Genomic DNA, 22,535 nt, shown 5'->3' with positions numbered 1-22,535 from the left:
CTATGCCTAGTCCAGAGGCCACAAGATCTGCCTCTGGCCAGGCCAGCCGAAGGACATCCCGGACCCATTCATGCTCCCTCCCTACCCCGGCCAAACAGACCAAAAGGCGATGACAGCACTGGCTAATTTTTCCACAATCCATCTCTGTGTTTGCCCCATATTCCTTAATGCCCAAAACCCCCCTCTCCTTTCGTGTGAATTGTTTTTACATTTTGTTATTTTTGGATTTCAAATGCCACTTATTTTGTTTGTGTGTGGCCAAAAACATTTATTATTTGTATTTACGTAAACACAAATTTGTTTATTAAAAAAAATAAAAATCATTTAATAAAATTATGTGGAAAATCTGCAATATTCTATTGTTAATTTATTCCAAAACTGGTTAAAAGGTAATCCCTCAAACAAAATTACAAACAATACAACGGAAATATAAACATTAATTTTGAGTAAAAAAAAACAAGGGTTAAAAACAATTTATGAGTTTTAATTAACACTTAGCAAAAAACAAAAGGACGATTGTTTTCTTGGCCTCCAAAAAATGATGAAAAATAACAAACATGCGTACAATATTGTTTCCCTAAAAAAATACACTTACAAGTATTTCAAAAGCATGCAAAATGAAATAAAATTTGTTAGCTAATTGATTGTATGACCCAGAAATTAGCTGCTGAGTAGTTCACCTGCGTTCGGTTTTTAGCTACTAAAAAATGTCTATTTGCTAAACACCTTACAAGCATTTTTGCAATTCAAAGATGATTGTTTTTGTGGCCTCAATTGATAAATTGCAACACTATCGATGTGCCAAGGGAAGGACGAAGAGACCATCGTCATTGCGGTAGACTATACCAGACCACAAGCTGAGCGAGCAGTCTTAATGGAAATTGGATCAGACAGTGACATATCACTTGTTCCGTTCACATTTGGCGCTCGCATAAGATAATTTACGTACGCCCAAAAAATGCATCGACACGCCTGCGTTTTTCCATCTCCACCCCCGTCACCGTCCCAAAACGGACAGTTCTGTCAATCACATTTGACATGTCACTTCCTGTTCGCTGTGTCTACGATCGACTGAAAAATGACCGCAATCAGACGTACGCACTTGCGCACTGTTACACCGACGCATGCGTGGTTGTACAACATCGGCTGACTACGAACGAGCGGCCGCTTACGAGCGGCTCTGAATCAGGCCCTCAGTACAGTGGTGTATAGATGCGGGATAACCGGGAGCTGGCACTTTAATAAATTTGAATAGTAGCTAGCTCCTCCCCCTCTATACCCCCCTACTGGTCAGCCTAAATAAACTGTGCCCGAGGAGAGCTGGAAATAGAATAACAGAGGAGAAGAGAACTAGAACATACATAAACAACAAGCAAATATGCAAACAAATCAAGCAGACCTTGAAGAAAAACTTGACTGTTCAAACCTTTCAGAACAATATCAAATGCAGGTGGAACAGCGCCGGGTGGGCGTCCAGTGTCCCCTGTGGAATCGGAGAAAGGGATTTAACGGTAAGTACCAAAATCCTGTTTTCTCCTTCATCTACTAGGGGACACCGGAGTCTCAGTACAGTGGGGACATCCCAGAGCTCACATCCCGGGCGGGAGAGTGCTGAGAACCCTGCAAAACAGCACGGCCATACTGTGAAGCAGAAGCCACAAGCGTGTCAAAACGGTAAAACTTTGTAAAAGTATGCCAGTCCGACCTAGTGGCTGCTGGACAAAGCTGGGTCCGGGAAACCCCGCTGGCAGCCGCCCATGAAGGACCCACTGAGTGCATAGAGTGCGCTGTGATTGAAGTAGGTGGTTGATTTCATGCAGCCAGATAGGCTTGTCTGATTGTCAGACGAATCCATCTAGAAATAGTAGCCTTAGAAGCCAGCCAGCCTGGCCGTGCCATATCATATCGAACAAACAGCATATCCGACTTCCGGAGGGATGCTGTCCTATCAACATAAATCCGAAGAACCTGGACAACATCTAGGGATCTGGAAGCCGAAGAATCCTCTTTAAACATCGGAACTACGATCGGTTGGTGGATGTGAAATGCAGACACTACCTTAGGTAAAAAGCATAACTGCGTACATAGCTCAGCCCTATCCTCATGAAAAATTAGGTAAGGCGGACATCAAGAAAGCGCCCCTAGCTCAGACACACGCCTAGCAGAGGCGAGCACCAACAGGAGAACCACTTTCCATGATAAAAATTTTAATTCCACTGTTTGTAAAGGTTCAAATAGGGAAGATTGGAGAAAAGAGAGGACCAAATCCAAATCCCATGGGGCCGTAGGAGGTACAAACGGAGGTTGTAATCTGACAACCCCTTGTAGAAAAGTCTGGACATCAGGTAATAATGCTAGTCGCTATTGAAAGAAAATCGACAAAGCTGATACTTGAAATTTTAAAGATCCCAGACGAAGACCTGCTGATAAACCAGCATGTAGAAAAAGAAGCAGCCTGGCTAAGTTGAATTCTGACGGTGGCGCACCCTTGCGTTCACACCAAGCAACATATGCCTTCCATATGCGATGATAGTGCTTTGCAGCAGACGAGGAAGGAGTGGGAGTGGTGGGAAGAGGTAGACAAACTGAAACCACCAAGGAGCTGTTAGAGCATCCACCACCACTGCCTGTGGATCTCTTGTCCTGGAGCAATAACGTGGCAGTTGATGGTTCAGTCTCAACGCCATAAGATCTACCTGAGGGAGACCCCAATGCTGAATCATTTGTTGGAAGACCTGCGGATTGAGCATCCACTCTCCCGGATGAATGTCCTGTCGACTGAGGTAATCGGCCTCCCAATTTTCTACCCCTGGTATGAAAATTGCTGCTATCGCTACTGCATATTCCTCTGCCCAGAGAAGAATGCAGCTTACCTCCCTCATGGCGGACCGACTCTTGGTACCGCCCTGTTTGTTGATGTACGCCACAGCCGTGGCATTGTCGGATTGCACTCTGATGGCCTGGCCCTTCAACAGAGGATGTGCCACATGAAGAGCATAGAACACGGCCCTTAGCTCCAGAATGTTTATGGGCAGTACTGCCTCCAGCCGAGTCCAGTGGCCCTGAAAGTGTCTTCCCTGAGTGACTGCCCCCCATCCTCTCAGACTGGCGTCTGTGGTGAGGAGAATCCATTCCCACAATGCAAACCTCTTGCCTGCCAATAGGTGAGAGGAATTCAGCTGCCCAAGGAGAGATGTCCAAGTCCTCGGTGACAGTTAAACTCGCTGGTGAAGGAAGAGGTGGGACCCTGACCACTGAGAGAGGAGGTCCAGTTGGAATGGACTTGCATGGAACCTCCTGCATTGGATGGACTCGAAAGACGCAACAATCTTTCCCAGAAGGTGAAAACACAGGTGCACTGACACCCTGCGTTGACGCAGTATCAATCGCACCATGTGTTGGATGGAGGTGACTTTTTCCTGCGGAAAAAATACCTTCTGCTCCACTGTGTCCAAAATCATCCCTAGGAAAAGCAGACGCTGTGTAGGCTGCAGATGAGATTTTTGGTAATTCAGGATCCATCCATGTTGCAACAGCAGACTTCTGTGTTACCCGGATGTCCTGCAGTAATTGAGAGACTGACGGAGCCTTGAGGAGTAGATCATCCAAGTAAGGGACGATAGTAACCCCTTGTAGCCAAAGAAGGGCCATCATTACTGCCATGACCTTCGTGAACACTCTTGGTACTTATGAAAGACTGAAAAGTAAGGCCTGGAATTGAAAATGAGAGGCCTGCACTGCGAACCGAAGGAATGCCTGATGAGGCCAAATGGAAATATGGAGATAAGCATCCTTTATGTCTAAGGATACAAGAAATTCGCCCCTCTCTAGCCCTGCAATGATGGATTGCAGGGACTCCATCTTGAACTTGAAAGGTCGCAAATATGGATTGAGATGTTTCAAGTTCAGAATGGGTCTCACCGAGCCATCTGGCTTGGGAACCACAAACAAGTTGGAATAAAAATCTTGACCCTGCTGGTGGATAGGGACATGCACTATTACTCGAGAAGACAGTAGCTTTTGTATTGCCTCCTGTATAACAACCCGTTTGTCCGCAGATGCCGGCAAACCAGTTGTGAAAAATGAGGAGGAGGTTGTGTCAGGACTGCGACTATTTCAGTACATAAAGATAGATTACTTTTTCCAAAGTTCCTTTGTGGTCCTTGGAGGAGCTATCCTGCTTGCTGGCGTTCTTCACATACAGGGGATAGAGAGTTAAAGTGATCATATGTTTCCAAGGTGTTGTCAGGTTGTGGGATTCCTAGATTGCTCATTACTTCAAACCTGATTCCATTTGGGTCACATGTTCTGAACTTCCTATGGATCACAGACCTCTAGTATAAAGCCTGTTACTAACTGTGACTCAGTGTCTGTGCAACGTTACTTTCAGGTCTTTCTTGGACTCTTGCCAGATCCCTGCTGTGCCTGTGGGTTGCTGTGGACTTTGCTATATCTCTGCTCATGTTCCAGCTAAACTTCTGATGCCAGTTACCAGCCGCACTCCAGAGCTCAGCCTAGCCATTGCCTAAGTATTGCTTTCTGCTCCACTGCTGTGGTTTCACCTTTTGCTGCACTATTTACTTTGCCTGTTGTCTCTTACTCCTGTGGACATTGAACCCATCTTCGTTACAGTTGTCAACTGCACCATTACAGTTATCATCACCGCATCGCGGGGCTCAACCCTGTTACGGATTCTAGTCACACCACAGGGCTCAACCCTGTTCCGGAACCACACCACTTCACAGGGCTCAACCCTGCTTTAACCTTCATTGAATCACGGGGCTCAACCCCGCTCCGGATTCTAGTTACACCGCAGGGCTCAACCCTGTTCCGGAACCTCACCGCATCACAGAGCTCAACCCTGCTTCAACCTCATCGCATCACAGGGCTCAACCCTGCTCCGACGTCGCCGCATCACACGGCTCAACCCTGCTTCGACCTCACCGCATCACAGGGCTCAACCCTGCTCTGACTTCATTGCATCACAGGGCTCAACCCTGCTCCGACCTCACCGCATTACAGGGCTCAACCCTGCTTCAACCTCACAGCATCACAGGGCTCAACCCTGCTCCATCACTCGAGGGTTCCACCCTGGTGAAGCTCCTCTATACCATCCTGAGGTGTTAGCCTCAATCTGGACTCGGGGTTCCCTACCATATTAGCTCTTCTGTGTTTAAGACTATATATGGGGGTTTTCTCCTATACTCATTATTGCTTATGTGAACCTCTGTGTTGTTGAGACTTTATGTGAGACGTTGCTATATTTCTCCTGTGAATAAATTCTATTTACTTTTATTCCATGCTACTGAGATTTCATGAAAAGGTCATTCTTAAAGCCACCCCAGTTTATTGTGCCTAGTAGGTCTGCCTCCTCCCAGGAGTCTCAAGTGTCGGCAGCCATGACAGGTTGGATCTGAAAATCCAGCTTCAACCCCTTAATAATGATGTCCCGGACCCACGCGTCCTCGCAAGACTTGATCCAAACTTCCTTGGAGTTGCAAAGGTGAGCTCCCACCCTGGGGTCCCCCAGGAGAGAAGGGAGCGCATCATGATGGAGGCTTAACTGAAGCCTTATCCTGCTGGAAGGAGGATGCAGTGGCTCTACCCCTGCCTCTGGGACCATGGGAGATAGCGGGAGCGCCTTTCCCATGGCCCCTGAATCTCCCTGGAATATGAAAGGACCGAAAGGACGGTCCAGCAAAGGGGGGAGCAGCAGATGGGAGATAAGTGGACTTACCACCTGTGGCTTGCGATATCCACTTATCTATTTCTGTTCCCAAACAGATCTTCTCCTGTGAATGGAAGCACTTCCACAGCTCTCTTGGATTCCACATCCGCCTGCCATTGTCGCAGCCACAGGGCTCTGCGGGCTGAGACAGCCAAGGCCGAGGATCTAGAGGAAAGACTACAAATATCTTTAGAAGCCTCTCCAAGAAAAGCATCAGAGTCTGCAATCTGTTCCGCTAGAGGAACCAGATCCTCTGCCGGAACCCCAGTCTTAAGGCCCTCAGTGAGCTGCATAGCCCATGCTTCCACCGCCTTGTTGACCTAATAGCTGACTAATGCGGGTCGAAGGGACACCCCTGCTACAGTGTACATTGACTTCATGGTAGTTTCTAACTTCCTGTCAAAAGGCTCCTTTAAAAATACTGCCCCTGGAACAGGGAGCACTGTCTTTTTTGATAGACATGACACGGAAGGGTCCACTGAAGGAGGTGTTTTGCATAAATGCCTGCTTTATGCAGGAAAGGGATAGTATGATAAAAGCTTCCTTGAAATCTGAAACCTTTTATCAGGGTGTTTCCACGCTGAGGTAAGGATCTCGTCCAATTTCTCAGACAATGGAAAAGAGGCTGCCAGTCTTTGCTTTTTATTAAAGATAGACGGCCTAACCTCTACAGGATCCTCATCCTCAACATGTAACACCTGGCGTATCACTGCAATCAGCACCATTACTCCCTGATATACAGGCTCCGCCTCCTCTGGCACCTGTTCCTCTATAGGGTCCTGTACCTCCCCTTCCTCCATATCAGGCATGACATCCTCTTCCGGATCATTCCACATAAGGGGATTCTGTATAAGTCTCCTGGTAGGGACACTAGAGGACGATGCCACGGGAGGAACCTGGGCTGACATAACCCTTGTGAGCCCTTCAACAGACCTGGCTAAAGACCGCGCCCAGTCTGGTTCAGAGAAGGCAGACGTTAGAGATCTTTCAACCTCTCTCTCCCTGCGAGAAGTTTCTAGCTCTGCAGACATTTGAAACATGACTGATGTCATTTGATCAGTCCATGAATTTTGTGAGCATGCTGCAGTCTGTGTATCTGAAACACACTTCTCACACAACAGGGAACTGGATGATAGTCCCTTTGTAAACTTCTCCGCACAATTCTTACAGGAGAAAGTTTTCTTGTGCAGCCTTAGACCCCTTAGATGACATTCTGCCACTTCACTGTACACAGCACACAGAGAAAAAAGGTAGTGATACAGACACACACACACACACACACACAGAGACTGTTTGAAGAAGGCATAGAGGGAGATTATGCTATCAACCCCGCCCAACCAGCTCTGCTTCAGAGACCAGCGCTATTAACACAATATAATGCTGTAATCACTGTGTAAACACAGTCCGACCTGGTCTTCACAAGTCTATCCCACTGTGCAGGCACAATCTGGGCAGACAGGTCTCTTTCTCTGCGTGTGCCAGCAGCCTTGTGTTTGTAAAATGGGCACCAGTCTCCTTCTGGAAGCCCTGGGGTTGCTGGGAGGCAAGAGAAGAACTGCGTGTTAGGCTCTGCCCCCTCCATTCTGGCGCCTTTCAGCGCTGCTGCTTAGTGCTTTTAATCCCCATCTGTAATTTCCTCCTGGTCACCCTGCTACTCAGAGTGCTAGGAGTCACTAACCTTCTGCTGCCAAATGCTGCCGGCGGTGGGCTTGCTAATGGGGGAGCGTGACAAACGCCGCATGCAGCGTGTCTGGCTACCCCCCAGAGACAGCGGTCTCTGTAGCTGAAGATCCCAGCGTGCACTGCAAGCAGCGGCGGTGAGGTCTCTCGGCAGCTCCAATGAAGCAGACAGCCAGGGGCAGTGAGCTGCCTGTCTGATCCTCATGCTGATCGAGGATCCATTGATTTTTAGGAGAGAGCTCTTGTATGTGACCAGCTCCCTTGGCACAAAATTTAGACTGACCTGTAGGGGGGTATAGAAGGGGAGGAGCTAGCTACTATTCAAATGTATTAATGTGCTAGCTCCCGGTTATCCCACATCTATACCCCACTGTACTGAGACTCCATTGTCCCCTAGTGGATGAAGGAAAAATATATATTTATATGCCCAGCCCCTGGCCACCATTCCAGCAGCACAGCCAGGCCAGCAGCGCAGTCACTCTCTCAGCACCCCTAGCAGACTCAGTCAGATGATGTGATGATGATGACGATTCATCCAACCAGCACAGCACCTCTGCCCAGTGCCCATCAGCACCCCTCAGAGTCTCAAACTCAGCAGACAGCCAGCACCCTTCTCTGCCCAGTGCCAAGTGAGTGCCTGCCGCCCCTCTCCCAGCCTGAGCTAACTTACCTAGAGAGAGTGAGACTCACTCTTGTCTGGTGGCCTCAGGTCAGCTATGCTGGAGTGGGGGTCGCCGGGTCTGTCCTGGGCTGTGCTGCAGTGCCACTGTACTGGTGCCTGCCTTCTTTCTTGATACCTGGTCCGATGGGCGCTGTGCAGCAAGCAGCAGCTAATATGGAGGTGGAGACGTGAGTTGTCGCTCATGGCTCTGCTGCGCAAAAGCCCATGGGAGGAGTGGCCGCGGCTGGGCATGCGCAGCAAAAAAATATATATGTTAACTCCCCCACTTAAATATTATTATAATTTTTTTATTTAAATAACGCCACAAGACTTCCAAAGTGCCTTACAAAGTCCATAAACAGAAACAGTATGAACTAGAGATGAGCAGGTCCAGTTCTCAGAGAACCAGACTCAACCGAACATAGGGGATCCGAGCAGGATCCGAGTCAGGCTCTGGTTAACCCGTCTAACTCAGAATCCAAAACAAGGCAAAACGTCATCCTCCCGCTGTTGGATTCTCGCTGGTTTTGGATTGTATATAAGTCCCTCCCCGAGGTGATCAGAGCCATTTCCTTGCTGAGTCCAGGGCTGTGCGGTTGTGTTGTGCTCCACGGTCACTCCAGGAGGGGGTTGTGTGACAAGAGGGCTGTTGTCCAATCCAGACTGTGCACTGTGTGCTTTGCTCAGTCCATGGTGCTGTCACTATGCTCTGGCTGTTGTCCAAAACAGGGGTGTGCTGTGCTCTGTCCAGGGGGGGATGTGTGTCCAATCCAGGAGTGTGCTGTCACTGTGCTCTGGCTGCTGTCCAAAACAGGGGTGTGCTTTGCTCTGTCCAGGGGGGGCTGTGTATCCAATCCAGGGGTGTGCTGTTACTGTGCTCTGTCCAGGGGACTTTGTCCAAAATAGGGGTGTGCTGTGCTCTGTCCAGGGGGGTCTGTGTGTCCAATCCAGAGGTGTGCTGTCTGTCCATGGGCTGTAAAAAAAAAAAACTGTGACGCTGTTTGTCAAACCCTCCCAGTGTATATATAAGCACTGTGACGCTGCTGGCCATACCGCAATATTCATAAAAGTATTGTGACGATGTCGGTCATTTAGTATAATATTCATACAAGTATTGTGATGCTGTCGGTCAGTAATACCACAGTGTAATATTCATAAAAGTATAGTGACACTGTCTGTCAGTAAAACCTCAGTGTAATATCCATAAAAGTATTGTGATGCTGTTGGTCATTCAGTGTAATATTCATACAAGTATTGTGACGAGGTCGGTCAGTAATACCGCAGTGTAATATTCATACACGTATTGTGACGCTTTTGATCATTCAGTGTAATATTCATACAACTATTGTGACGCTGTCGGTCATTCAGTGTAATATTCATACAGGTATTGTGACGCTGTCGGTCATTCAGTGCAATATTCATAAAAGTATAGTGATGCTGTTGGTCAGTAAAACCGCAGTGTAATATTCATACAAGTATTGTGACGCTGTCGGTCATTCAGTGTAATATTCATACAAGTATTGTGATGCTGTCAGTCAGTAATACCGCAGTGTAATATCATTGTGATGCTGTCGGTCATTCAGTGTAATATTTATACAGGTATATTGTGACGCTGTTGGTCATTCAATGCAATATTCATAAAAGTATAGTGACGCTGTTGGTCAGTAAAACCGCAATGTAATATTCATACAACTATTGTGACGCTGTTGGTCATTCAGTGTAAAATTCATACAAGTATTGTGATGCTGTCGGTCAGTAATACCGCAGTGTAATATTCATACAAGTATCGTGATGCTGTCGGTCAGTAATACCGCAATGTAATATTCATACAAGTATTGTGACGCTGTCGGTCAGTAACACTGCAGTGTAATATTCATAAAAGTGTAGTGACACTGTCGGTCAGTAATACCGTAGTGTCATATTCAAAAAAGTATTTTGCCGCTGTCGGTCAGTTTTACCGCAGTGTAATATTCATACAAGTATTGTGACGCTGTCGGTCAGTAATACCACAGTGTAATATTCATACAAGTATAGTGACACTGTCTGTCAGTAATACCTCAGTGTAATATCCATAAAAGTATTGTGACGCTTTTGGTCATTCAGTGTAATATTCATACAACTATTGTGACGCTGTCGGTCATTCAGTGTAATATTTATACAGGTATTGTGACGCTGTCGGTCATTCAGTGCAATATTCATAAAAGTATAGTGATGCTGTTGGTCAGTAAAACCGCAGTGTAATATTCATACAACTATTGTGACACTGTCGGTCATTCAATGTAATATTCATACAAGTATTGTGATGCTGTCGGTCAGTAATACCGCAATGTAATATTCATACAAGTATCGTGATGCTGTCGGTCAGTAATACCGCAATGTAATATTCATACAAGTATTGTGACGCTGTCGGTCAGTAATACCGTAGTGTCATATTCAAAGAAGTATTTTGCCACTGTCGGTCAGTTTTACCGCAGTGTAATATTCATACAAGTATTGTGACGCTGTCCATCACTAATACCACAGTGTAATATTCATACAAGTATTGTGACGCTGTCGGTCAGTAATACCACAGTGTAATATTCATACAAGTATTGTTACGCTGTCGGTCATTCAGTGTAATATTCATACAAGTATTGTGATGCTGTCGGTCAGTAATATCGCAGTGTAATATTCATACAAGTATCGTGACGCTGTCGGTCAGTAACACCACATTGTAACATTCATTAAAGTATTGTGACACTGTTAATCAGTATTACCGCAGTGTAATATTCATACAAGTACTGTGACGCTGTCGGTCATTCAGTGTAATATTCATACTAGTATTGTGACGTAGTCGGTGTCAGTAATACCGCAGTGTAATATTCATAAAAGTATTGTGACACTGTCAGTCAGTAACACCGCAATGTAATATTCATACAAGTATTGTGACGCTGTCCGTCAGTAATACCGCATTGTAATATTCATAAAAGCATTGTGAAACTATTAATCAGTAATACCGCAGTGTAATATTCATACAAGTATTGTGACGCTGTCGGTCATTCAGTGTAATATTCATACAAGTATTGTGACAGAGTCGGTCAGTAATACCGCAGTGTAATATTCATACAAGTATAGTGAAGCTGTCGGTCATTCAGTATAATATTCATACAAGTACAGGTTGAGTCTCCCATATCCAAAATGCTTGGGACCAGTGGTATTTTGGATAACGGAATATTCCGTATTTTGGAATAATTGCATACCATAATGAAATATCTTGGGAATAGGACCCAACTATACACACAGAATGCATTTATGTGTTATGTACACCTTATACACACATAAAATGATAAAAAAAATTGAAGAGGTTAAAGATGACCTTCTCAAATTGAGAGATCAAAATGCATTTAAAGAAAAAGATGAGCAAATCAATAATAGAGTAGAAAGATTTGAGAGAGAATTAGTTCAAACAAAAAAGCGCAAACTCCTTAGAGATCAAGAAGATTACAAAATGGATAGGATTAGAACATACAATAAGTCAAAAAGAGATTTGAGTATAATACAACGTTACACATCTACTCATTATACTCCGCCTGTGAAATGAAGAGAATACATAGAATCTCCAAGAAGGAGATATTCCCCTCCAAATAACTATAGGAATACCAATCTTAGAAGACAGAATGACCAGCAACAACATAAAACTAATTTTAAAGAGAGAACATAAAACTACCCACTTCTGTCTTAGACAGAGAAAGGGAACAAATTGATCTTACCAAGGATTTTTTCCCTTGGCAAAATATCGCCATCCAAATCCATACGAGACACTGACCAACTACACCCCCATAAGAAAACGCAGAGAAAGAGAGGAAGAAGAGGTAGAGGAAAAAGAAACAAGGAGAGCCACAGATAGACATCAAAGGTATATACAATCTGTCCTCTCAAGAATTGTCCATTGATCAGAAAACATTATTACAGAAAGGCCTTAGTTTTGCTCCAGCAAAAGAACCCAACATATTTGAGCTTTTTTTAGACCTCAATAAATTTACCAGAGATGTTTGTAGAAAACGTTATTTTGCCTCTAAGAAACATAAAACTCTTGATGTCAATGTTCAAAACATACCAATAGTCCTCAACGAATCAGACCAAGAAGGATTACTTTGTTTGGAGCAATTATTCAATGAAAATTCCACAGAGATTGTATTGTTTGATACCAAAGCAAATATTGAGAAATCAAAGCTACCTAAATTTAAAAGGAAATCACAATTTTTTCCACTTGAACATAAAAGCTCTGCAGTGAATATTTTCTATAACAAAACTTTGAATGAATTTAAAACATTATGTCAAAAATCAGATATTAAAAATAGAAACAAAAAGAAATATTATCCCATGTCATTCAAACAAAATCTCTCTAAACAAGAAAGATTAGCGTTAACGCAATTAAAAGATAATAACTCTCTGATTATAAGGCCAGCTGATAAGGGGGGTGGAATCATAATCCAAGATAGAACTGATGACATCTTTGAAGCAAAAAGACAGTTGGATAATATCAACTATTATACCTTATTACCAGGTGATCCCACCATACCGTATCGGCTGGACTTTATAAATATGTTAGATCAGGCAAAAACTGAGAATGCGATATCTGAAGATGAATTAAAATTTTTGTTTTGTGCACACCCTGTCACCCCGATATTTTATCACTTACCCAAAATCCACAAAACACTAATTTCACCCCCGGGCCGTCCTATAATTTCTGGTATTGGTTCATTCACTTCTAATTTGTCACATTTTGTAGATGCTCACTTACAATATCACGTCACTAATTTAAAATCTCACATTAAAGATACCAAACACATATTACAAAAAACGTCTGAAGTACACTGGACCAAAGGGTGGGGGTTCCTCACCCTTGATGTCCAGGCACTTTATACAAATATTCCACATCAAGCAGGTATCGAAGCAGTAAAATATTACTTAGAAACTGATGAAAATTTTACTGTAGAACGACGGGATTTTCTGTTGGAAGCTATTATGTTTATCCTCACACACAATTATTTTCTTTTTGACAATAATTATTATTTACAAGCACTCGGGACGGCCATGGGGAATCTCTATATGGCCCATCTTGAAGAACAACTTATCTGGACTGGCCCATATAGAGAGAACCTGGTCCTCCATGGCCGTTTTATAGATGATTTATTTATCATTTGGGATGGGGGTGTTACACGAGCACTAGAGTTTGTTAATTATTTAAACACCAATACGTATAACCTTTTTTACTCACACATTTAGTTATGATTCAATTAATTTTTTAGATATCGCATTCTCAATACAAGATGACAACATTATTGTTCCATCAAATTATGTAAAACCTGTTGGTGTTAGTAATTATTTGCATTATCAATGTGGTCACTACAGACCGTGGATAAAGAATATCCCAAAAAATCTAATTCTAAGACTTAGGTGTAATTGTGCCAAAGATGATGATTTTCTTCTTCAAGTGGAGGAGATGATCACTCATTTTAGAAGAAGAGGCTATCCAGAACAATTACTGGAAGATGCAAAACAATATGTTAAATCAATTAATAGATTAAATCTTCTTACAAATAAGAAAAAAGAAGAAAATTATGTACAAAAAGATGAAGACCCTGATAAAGATACTCTAGAATCAGTAACCTTTATATCCAGATTTAATACTAGCTCAGGACAAATTAGGAGAATTATACATAACAATTTTTCAATCCTGAAACAAGACCCTATACTCAAAAATTGTATTGTAGATAAGCCTAGGATTACCTTTAGAAAAAATACAAACTTAAAGAATATATTGGCACCAAGTGAATTGAAATCAACAGCGAAACCCCCAGAAAAAATATGGTTACAATCTAAACCTGAAGGGAATTATCGTTGTAACAAATCAATGTCTAACTTGTAACTATATGCAGAACAGAGCCCGTAGTGTCACTTCCACTGTGAATAATGGAACATTTCATATTAAACAATTTATTAATTGTGATTCTACACACTGTGTGTACGTCCTACAGTGTCCCTGCTCCCTACAATATGTAGGCAGGACTACACGTACCATCAAATGTAGATTTAGGGAGCATAGACAGAATATTATTAACAAGGTATTTACACACAGTGTGTCACAACACTTTTTCTATCATCAAAAGTGACCCTTCAGGTCTGTCTGTTGTGAGAGTAGAACATTTTGGCAACACCAAAAGAGGAGGAAATAGGTTTAGCCAATTATGTATAGGGGAATCAACATGGATATTTAAATTAGATACCTTAAATCCTAATGGGCTAAATGAGGCCCTTGACTATGTGTCATTAGAATAAAAGAATATGTCTTCACTATTAGGTTATTGCAGTACTAATTAAATATATAAATTGTCCATTTAAATTAAAAGAAATGAGTGAACTAGAACTGGTGATTATTATCATGATATAAAATATTTAATTATCTCATACACAGGAGGCTTGTGAATTTTTTATAATATATCTATGTTTCTTCACATCTACCATTATATGGGTTTTTCTTTTATATATATATATTTCTTATATATTTATTTATTTATTTATTTAAAGATATAAAATGAATTAGTAGTTGTTGCAAGAATTATTCTTACATTATAATTGAGAAAAGGATTTTATTTATTTATTTTTGTGAGGCAGAAGTGGTCTGTATGAAGTGGTAATACAAAGAGTTAAAAACCAGGTGCAGGAGATAAACAATCACTTATTAAGACACTGGAGGAATATGAGGAGACTTTTTGGATCTAAGTCCCCAGTCTTGAGAAAGTCCCGGCATCCCACCGGACGAAACGCGGTGACCTTTACCCTCCAGGATACCTTTGAGCCAGACAAGCCTGAGTAACCGCTGGACATTATTGCCGTGAGCACAATTCTCCCTCCCTGCTGCCTGCTGCCTCTGCATGGACTTTAACATCCAGTCCGCCGAAGTGTGACTAAGGGGTTTATTTACTAAGCAGTGTTAGGAGACAGAGTGAAAAGTGATAAGGTACCAGCCAATCAGCTCCTAACTGCCATCTCACAGGCTGTGTTTGAAAAATGACAGTTGGGAGCTGATTGGCTGGCACCTTATCACTTTTCACTCTGTCTCCTAACACTGCTTAGTAAATAAACCCCTAAGAGCGGCTGCTTTACATCACATTTACAGCGTCAACCTCTGCCTTCATAGGCAAACGCAGGGGGGGGGGGTTCAGTCTGCCTGGAAACCCCCCTCCCCAGCACACACCATGACCACAATAGAAATAGTAATATTATACAATGTTACTAGTGCTGCATGTTCTTCTCAGTATCACAAATGAAATGATTAGCACCAACTGTGGATCTTTTAAAATGTGGCAGCCAGTAATAAATATACCTGTGCACCAACTAGGAGATGTGGAAATCATGCACTGTTAGGGGCGCACTGCTATAAACATTCAATAGGGTTAATAATTAATGCTGTATAATACACTCTCCAATGTATAATGAGACCAATTTGTACATATATGTCCAGGGCAGTGCTAAGTTCTTCTGCTGCTCCCTCAGACTTCCGGACTTGTTTCAATGCTCAGGAATGGTGCCCACATCTGAAAAAAAGCATTCTGCTCAGACAGGATAGACCTACTGCTGCATCTAATGGCATACTATGATTGCAGGTCCTGTATATGCTGGAATTATGCAACACAATATGCTTTGTATGTGACATATTTTTAAAGCTGGATAAGTACTAATTATGCCCCCTTCATGGACTGGCCACACTCACTCTAAAATCAAGCATTTGGAAACCCCCCTCTAAAAATCCTGCATTTGCCACTGGCCTTTCAACAAAGGCTGATTGCCCTACACAGGGGATTTCACCAGGCTTCAAAATATCTCAGCGTGGCCACGCTTTTACAGGGAGTTGGAGACCACAGAAGGTGATTATACACCAGCCTACTTGGACCGAGGTAACACTGCATTATTCAGTGGCAGAATTATTTGATTTAACTGGGACGCCAGTATATTACTGTTTAACACGGAGAGTTAGCCTCAGGCTTGTTCTGTGAGGATACTGCAATTGTAACAATTGGTTACTTATTTAAAGCCATTTGATACATTCATTTGTAGCAACATTCATTCAGCTGTGAACACTGACTATTCCTATATACAAGTGGCGATTGAACAGCATTTTATGACCAGTTCATTTAGCAACCAATTTTTATTATATGATTATTTATGAGCTCATTAGTATTCTATATTATGCTGCTTTATCGATTATATATTTTTTATGCACTTCTATATATTTTTTTGTCATTCAGATATTTTTTGTGATTAAACATTATTGCATTTTAACAAGCCTCCTGTGTCCAGAATACTAACCAAACACTGATTTATATTATTTATTTTCATTTTATTATGTATCACCAAGCGCAGTTAACTTAGATTTTTGTAACACCTCATACACACAGCCTGCAGGTAATTTTATACAATATTTTTAATAATTTGTGCCTTAGACAAAGTTTGTGTACATTGAGCCATCAAAAGTCATAGGTTTCATTATCTCAGTCATGCCAAAATGATTCCGTATTTTGGAATATTCCGTATTTCGGAATATTTGGATATGGGAGACTCAACCTGTATTGTGAAGCAGTCGATCAGTAATACCACAGTTTAATATTTATAAAAGTATTGTTACGCTGTTGGTCATTCAGTGTAATATTCATAAAAGTATTGTGACGCTGTCGGTCAATAATACCGCAGTGTAATATTCATAAAAGTATTGTGACACTGTCGGTCAGTAATACCGTAGTGTCATATTCAAAAAAGTATTTTGCCGCTGTCTGTCAGTTTTACCACAGTGTAATAGTCATACAAGTATTGTGACGCTGTCCGTCAGTAATACCGCATTGTAATATTCATAAAAGTATTGTGACGCTATTAATCAGTAATACCGCAGTGCAATATTCATACAAGTATTGTGACGCAGTCGGTCAGTAATACTGCAGTGTAACATTTTTAAAAGTATTGTGACGCTGTTGGTCAGTAATACCGCAGTGTAATATTCATATAAGATTTTGACGCTATCGGTCATTCAGTGTAATATTCATACAAGTATTGTGAAGCAGTCGATCAGTAATACCACAGTGTAATATTCATAAAAGTATAGTGACGCTGTCGGTCAGTAATACCGCTGTGTAATATTCATACAAGATTTGTGACGCTGTCGGTCAGTAATACCACAGTGTAACATTCATAAAAGTATTGTGACACTGTTAATCAGTATTACCGCAATGTAATATTCATACAAGTACTGTGACGCTGTCGGTCATCCAGTGTAATATTCATATAAGTATTGTGAAGTAGTCGGTCAGTAATACCGCAGTGTAATATTCATACAAGTATTGTGACACTGTCCGTCAGTAATACCGCATTGTAATAAAGTATTGTGACGCTATTAATCAGTAATACCGCAGTGTAATATTCATACAAGTATTGTGACGCTGTTGGTCATTCAGTGTAATATTCATACAAGTATTGTGACGCAGTCGGTCAGTAATACTTTTAAAAATGTTACACTGCAGTATTGTGATGCTGTTGGTCAGTAATACCGCAGTGTAATATTCATACAAGTATTGTGACGCTGTTGGTCATTCAGTGTAATATTCATACAAGTATTGTGACGCTGTCTGTCTTTAATACCACAATGTAATAGTCATACAAGTAATTTGCCGCTGTCGTTCAGTTTTACCGTAGTCTAATATTCATATAAGTATTGTGACGCTGTCGGTCAGTAATACCGCAGTATAATATTCATACAAGTATTGTGACGCTGTCAGTCAGTAATACCACAATGTAATAGTCATAGTATTGTTACGCTGTTGGTCATTCAGTGTAATATTCATAAAAGTATTGTGACGCTGTCGGTCAATAATACCGCAGTGTAATATTCATAAAAGTATTGTGACACTGTCGATCAGTAATACCGTAGTGTCATATTCAAAAAAGTATTTTGCCGCTGTCTGTCAGTTTTACCACAGTGTAATAGTCATACAAGTATTGTGACGCTGTCCGTCAGTAATACCGCATTGTAATATTCATAAAAGTATTGTGACGCTATTAATCAGTAATACCGCAGTGCAATATTCATACAAGTATTGTGACGCTGTCGGTCATACAGTGTAATATTCATACAAGTATTGTGACGCAGTCGGTCAGTAATACTGCAGTGTAACATTTTTAAAAGTATTGTGACGCTGTTGGTCAGTAATACCGCAGTGTAATATTCATATAAGATTTTGACGCTATCGGTCATTCAGTGTAATATTCATACAAGTATTGTGAAGCAGTCGATCAGTAATACCACAGTGTAATATTCATAAAAGTATAGTGACGCTGTCGGTCAGTAATACCGCTGTGTAATATTCATACAAGATTTGTGACGCTGTCGGTCAGTAATACCACAGTGTAACATTCATAAAAGTATTGTGACACTGTTAATCAGTATTACCGCAATGTAATATTCATACAAGTACTGTGACGCTGTCGGTCATCCAGTGTAATATTCATATAAGTATTGTGAAGTAGTCGGTCAGTAATACCGCAGTGTAATATTCATACAAGTATTGTGACACTGTCCGTCAGTAATACCGCATTGTAATAAAGTATTGTGACGCTATTAATCAGTAATACCGCAGTGTAATATTCATACAAGTATTGTGACGCTGTTGGTCATTCAGTGTAATATTCATACAAGTATAGTGACGCAGTCGGTCAGTAATACTTTTAAAAATGTTACACTGCAGTATTGTGATGCTGTTGGTCAGTAATACCGCAGTGTAATATTCATACAAGTATTGTGACGCTGTTGGTCATTCAGTGTAATATTCATACAAGTATTGTGACGCTGTCTGTCTTTAATACCACAATGTAATAGTCATACAAGTAATTTGCCGCTGTCGTTCAGTTTTACCGTAGTCTAATATTCATATAAGTATTGTGACGCTGTCGGTCAGTAATACCGCAGTATAATATTCATACAAGTATTGTGACGCTGTCAGTCAGTAATACCACAATGTAATAGTCATAGTATTGTGACGCTGTCGGTCATTCAGTGTAATATTCATACAAGTATTGTGACGCTGTCGGTCATTTAGTGTAATATTCATACAAGTATTGTGAAGCAGTCGATATGTAATACCGCAGCGTATTATCCATAAAAGTATAGTGACACCGTCGGTAAGTAATACCGTAGTGTCATATTCAAAAAAGTATTGTGACGCTGTTGGTCATTCAGTGTAATATTCATACAAGTATTGTGAAACTGTCGGTCAGGAACACCGCAGTGTAATATTCATACAAGTATTGTGACGCTGTCGGTCAATCAGTAATACTGCATTGTAATAAAGTAGTGTGACGCTATTAATCATTAATACCGCAGTGTAATATTCATATAAGTAATGTTATGCAGTCGGTCAGTAATACTGCAGTGTAACTTTTTAAAAGTATTGTGACGCTGTTGGTCAGTAATACCGAGTGTAATATTCATGCAAGTATTGTGACACTGTCGGTCATTCAGTGTAATATTCATACAAGTATTGTGAAGCAGTCGACCAGTAATACCGCAGTGTAATATTCATAAAAGTATTGTGACGCTGTTGGTCTGTAATACCACAGTGTAATATTCATTAAAGTATTGTGATACTGCCGGTTAGTAATACCGCAGTGTAATATTCATACAAGTATTGTGAAGCAGTCGGTCAGTAATACCACAGTGTAATATTCATTAAAGTATTGTGATGCTTCCGGTCAATAATACCGCAGTGTAGTATTTATAAAAGTAAAGTGACACTAACGGTCAGTAATACCGCAGTGTAACATTCATACAAGTATTGTGACGCTGTCGGTCATTCAGTGTAATATTCATACAAGTATTGTGAAATAGTCGGTCAGTAATACCACAGTGTAATATTCATACAAGTATTGTGAAACTGTCGGTCAGGAACACCGCAGTGTAATATTCATACAAGTATTGTGATGCTGTCGGTCAAAATACCGAAGTGTAATATATATAAAAGTATTGTGACACTGACGGTCAGTAATACAGCAGTGTAATATTCATTAAAGTATTGTGATACTGCCGGTTAGTATTACCGCAGTGTAATATTCATAAAAGTATTGTGACACTGTTGGTCTGTAATACCGCAGTGTAATATTCATACAAGTATTGTGATGCTGTTAATCAGTAAAACCGCAGTGTAATATTCATACGCTGAATGACCGACGCTGTCGGTCATTCAGTGTAATATTCAAACACGTATTGTGAGGCTATCGGTCAGTAGTACAGCAGTGTAATATTCATAAAAGTATTGTGACACTGTCGGTCAGTAATACAGCAGTGTAATATTCATACAATTATTGTGATGCTGTCGGTCAGTAATACCGCAGTGTCATATTCATAAAAGTATTGTGATGCTGCCAGTTAGTAATACCGCAGTGTAATATTCATACAAGTATTGTGAAACAGTCGGTCATTCAGTGTAATATTCATAAAGGTATTGTGACGCTGTTGGTCAGTAATACTGCTGTGTAAAATTCATACAAGTATTGTGACGCTGTTGGTCATTCAGTGTAATATTCACAAAAGTATTGTGACGCTGACGGTCATTCAGTGTAATATTCATTGTGACGCTGACAGTCAGTAATACCATAGTGTAATATTCATTAAAGTATTGTGGTGCTGTCGGTCATTCAGTGTAATATTCTCATAGTCTTATAGTCAGTAATACCGCAGTCTAATAGTCATAAAAATATTGTGATGCTGTAGGTCCTACCCCAATGCATTCACATAAGCGGTGTAACTGCGCAGTGTCATTTGTGAACAAAGTTTAAAATAAAGTTAAAAATGTTACATTTTTGTACAAATTGATATGTGTGCTGTACCCCACTTTGTTCGTGTTTGTAGATGTGGAGAACGACCAGTTAAGAGGAGAGCAGGAACCACATACTAGTGCTGGAGCTGCTGCTACCAGTGACGATACTAATCCGTCAACGTCATCTACTCAAGCCGATACCCAAGGGCAAGGAGGGCTTAAGTCAGGGCATCTAAAATCTAAGAACCAGTCTTTTACAGTGGTAAAGAAAAATATCAAAGGGAAAGTTAGCTGCAGAAATACATAAAATTGGCTGTGCAGGAGATGCTCTCTGTGGCCCGAAAAATATCTGGACATTTTTGCCATTCAGCAGGTGCATGTAGAAGATTGCAGCACCTGCAAGAAATATTGAATTTGCCCTGCCACCAGCTGAAACATGAGGTAGTTACAAGGTGGAACTCCACCCTTTATATGTTTCAGCAAAAGCCATCCAAAGCTACACAACGAACTATGACATAGGAAGAGGAGGAGGAAATATACCTTAATCAGGCTTAGTGGAAATTACTTTCTGCGTTGTGCAAAGTGCAGAAACCCTTCGAAGTAGTCATCTGTGAAGTGTGTTCAGACACTTCCAGCTTGAGTCTGTTAATTTCCCTAATTAGATGAGTCAACACAGCCAAGTTTTGAATATTGTGAGAAGATGATGTACACACTGATGAGGGTGAGGAATCGGATGATGATGGTGACAACAACTTGCCTCTGTAAAGCCAGTTTGTGCACAGAGAGAGCATTGCCAGCAATGTCAGCTGCCCATTGGTAGCTTGTTTTGTGGGGGCCCAAACAAACCAATCGCTTCAGCCACAATTGGCAGTCCCTGTCGCTGACGTGATTGGTTAACCTTTGCATGTCCTGTTTAATATATACAACATAAGGGTGAGTGGAAGGGTCCGAGGACAATTCCATCTTGCACCTCTGTGCATTATGTGCTCTTGGGGCATTGCTGTCTGACTTAATTTTAGAGTTTATTAAACTGCCATCCTGTTTTCCACTGTCGTGTAGCAAATGTTTCATAGATGTCCTATATATTTTTAAATTGCTGTGCTTTTGTTCTGCTGCTCTGATGCTTCCATTTTTTTTGTTTCATACTGTATTTATTTCAACTAAATAGGTATACTTACAAAATACTCTTATGCCATTTTTCAACCTTGATTTGTAGATACCAACCTGGTGGGCTTGGTATGCCTTGATCATAACAGCCATGTTTGGTGAGATGCAACTCAAGCACCAAATTGACAGGCTATTTTGTGATGGTATCTGGAGATGTTCTGCCACCACCCCTCCCAGCATTCCCATACATAATTCCAGAAGAACAATAACATATGTTTAGTACCAGACCCCTTCCTGTTCAGAGTTTCCATTTTGTGTGCTGCCACAGACAGCATCTCATACATGCCCCTTTCATTTAAAAAAAAAAAAATGTGGAACCACCAAAGAGCTCAACTGGGGCAAGGACTGATGTGAATGAGTCAATTTTCTTTGTAAATGACTCCCCTCCTACCTCATAAATTTGCTTCGGAATCAAAAAAAATATTGAATTTATTACAAATCAACCCTTCATTTCGCT

The sequence above is a fragment of the Taudactylus pleione genome, unplaced genomic scaffold (assembly GCF_031769625.1).
Source record: "Taudactylus pleione unplaced genomic scaffold, aTauple2 ptg001750l, whole genome shotgun sequence".
In the NCBI taxonomy this organism is placed as follows: Eukaryota; Metazoa; Chordata; class Amphibia; order Anura; family Myobatrachidae; genus Taudactylus; species Taudactylus pleione.
Note: the sequence above shows the minus strand (reverse complement) of the source record.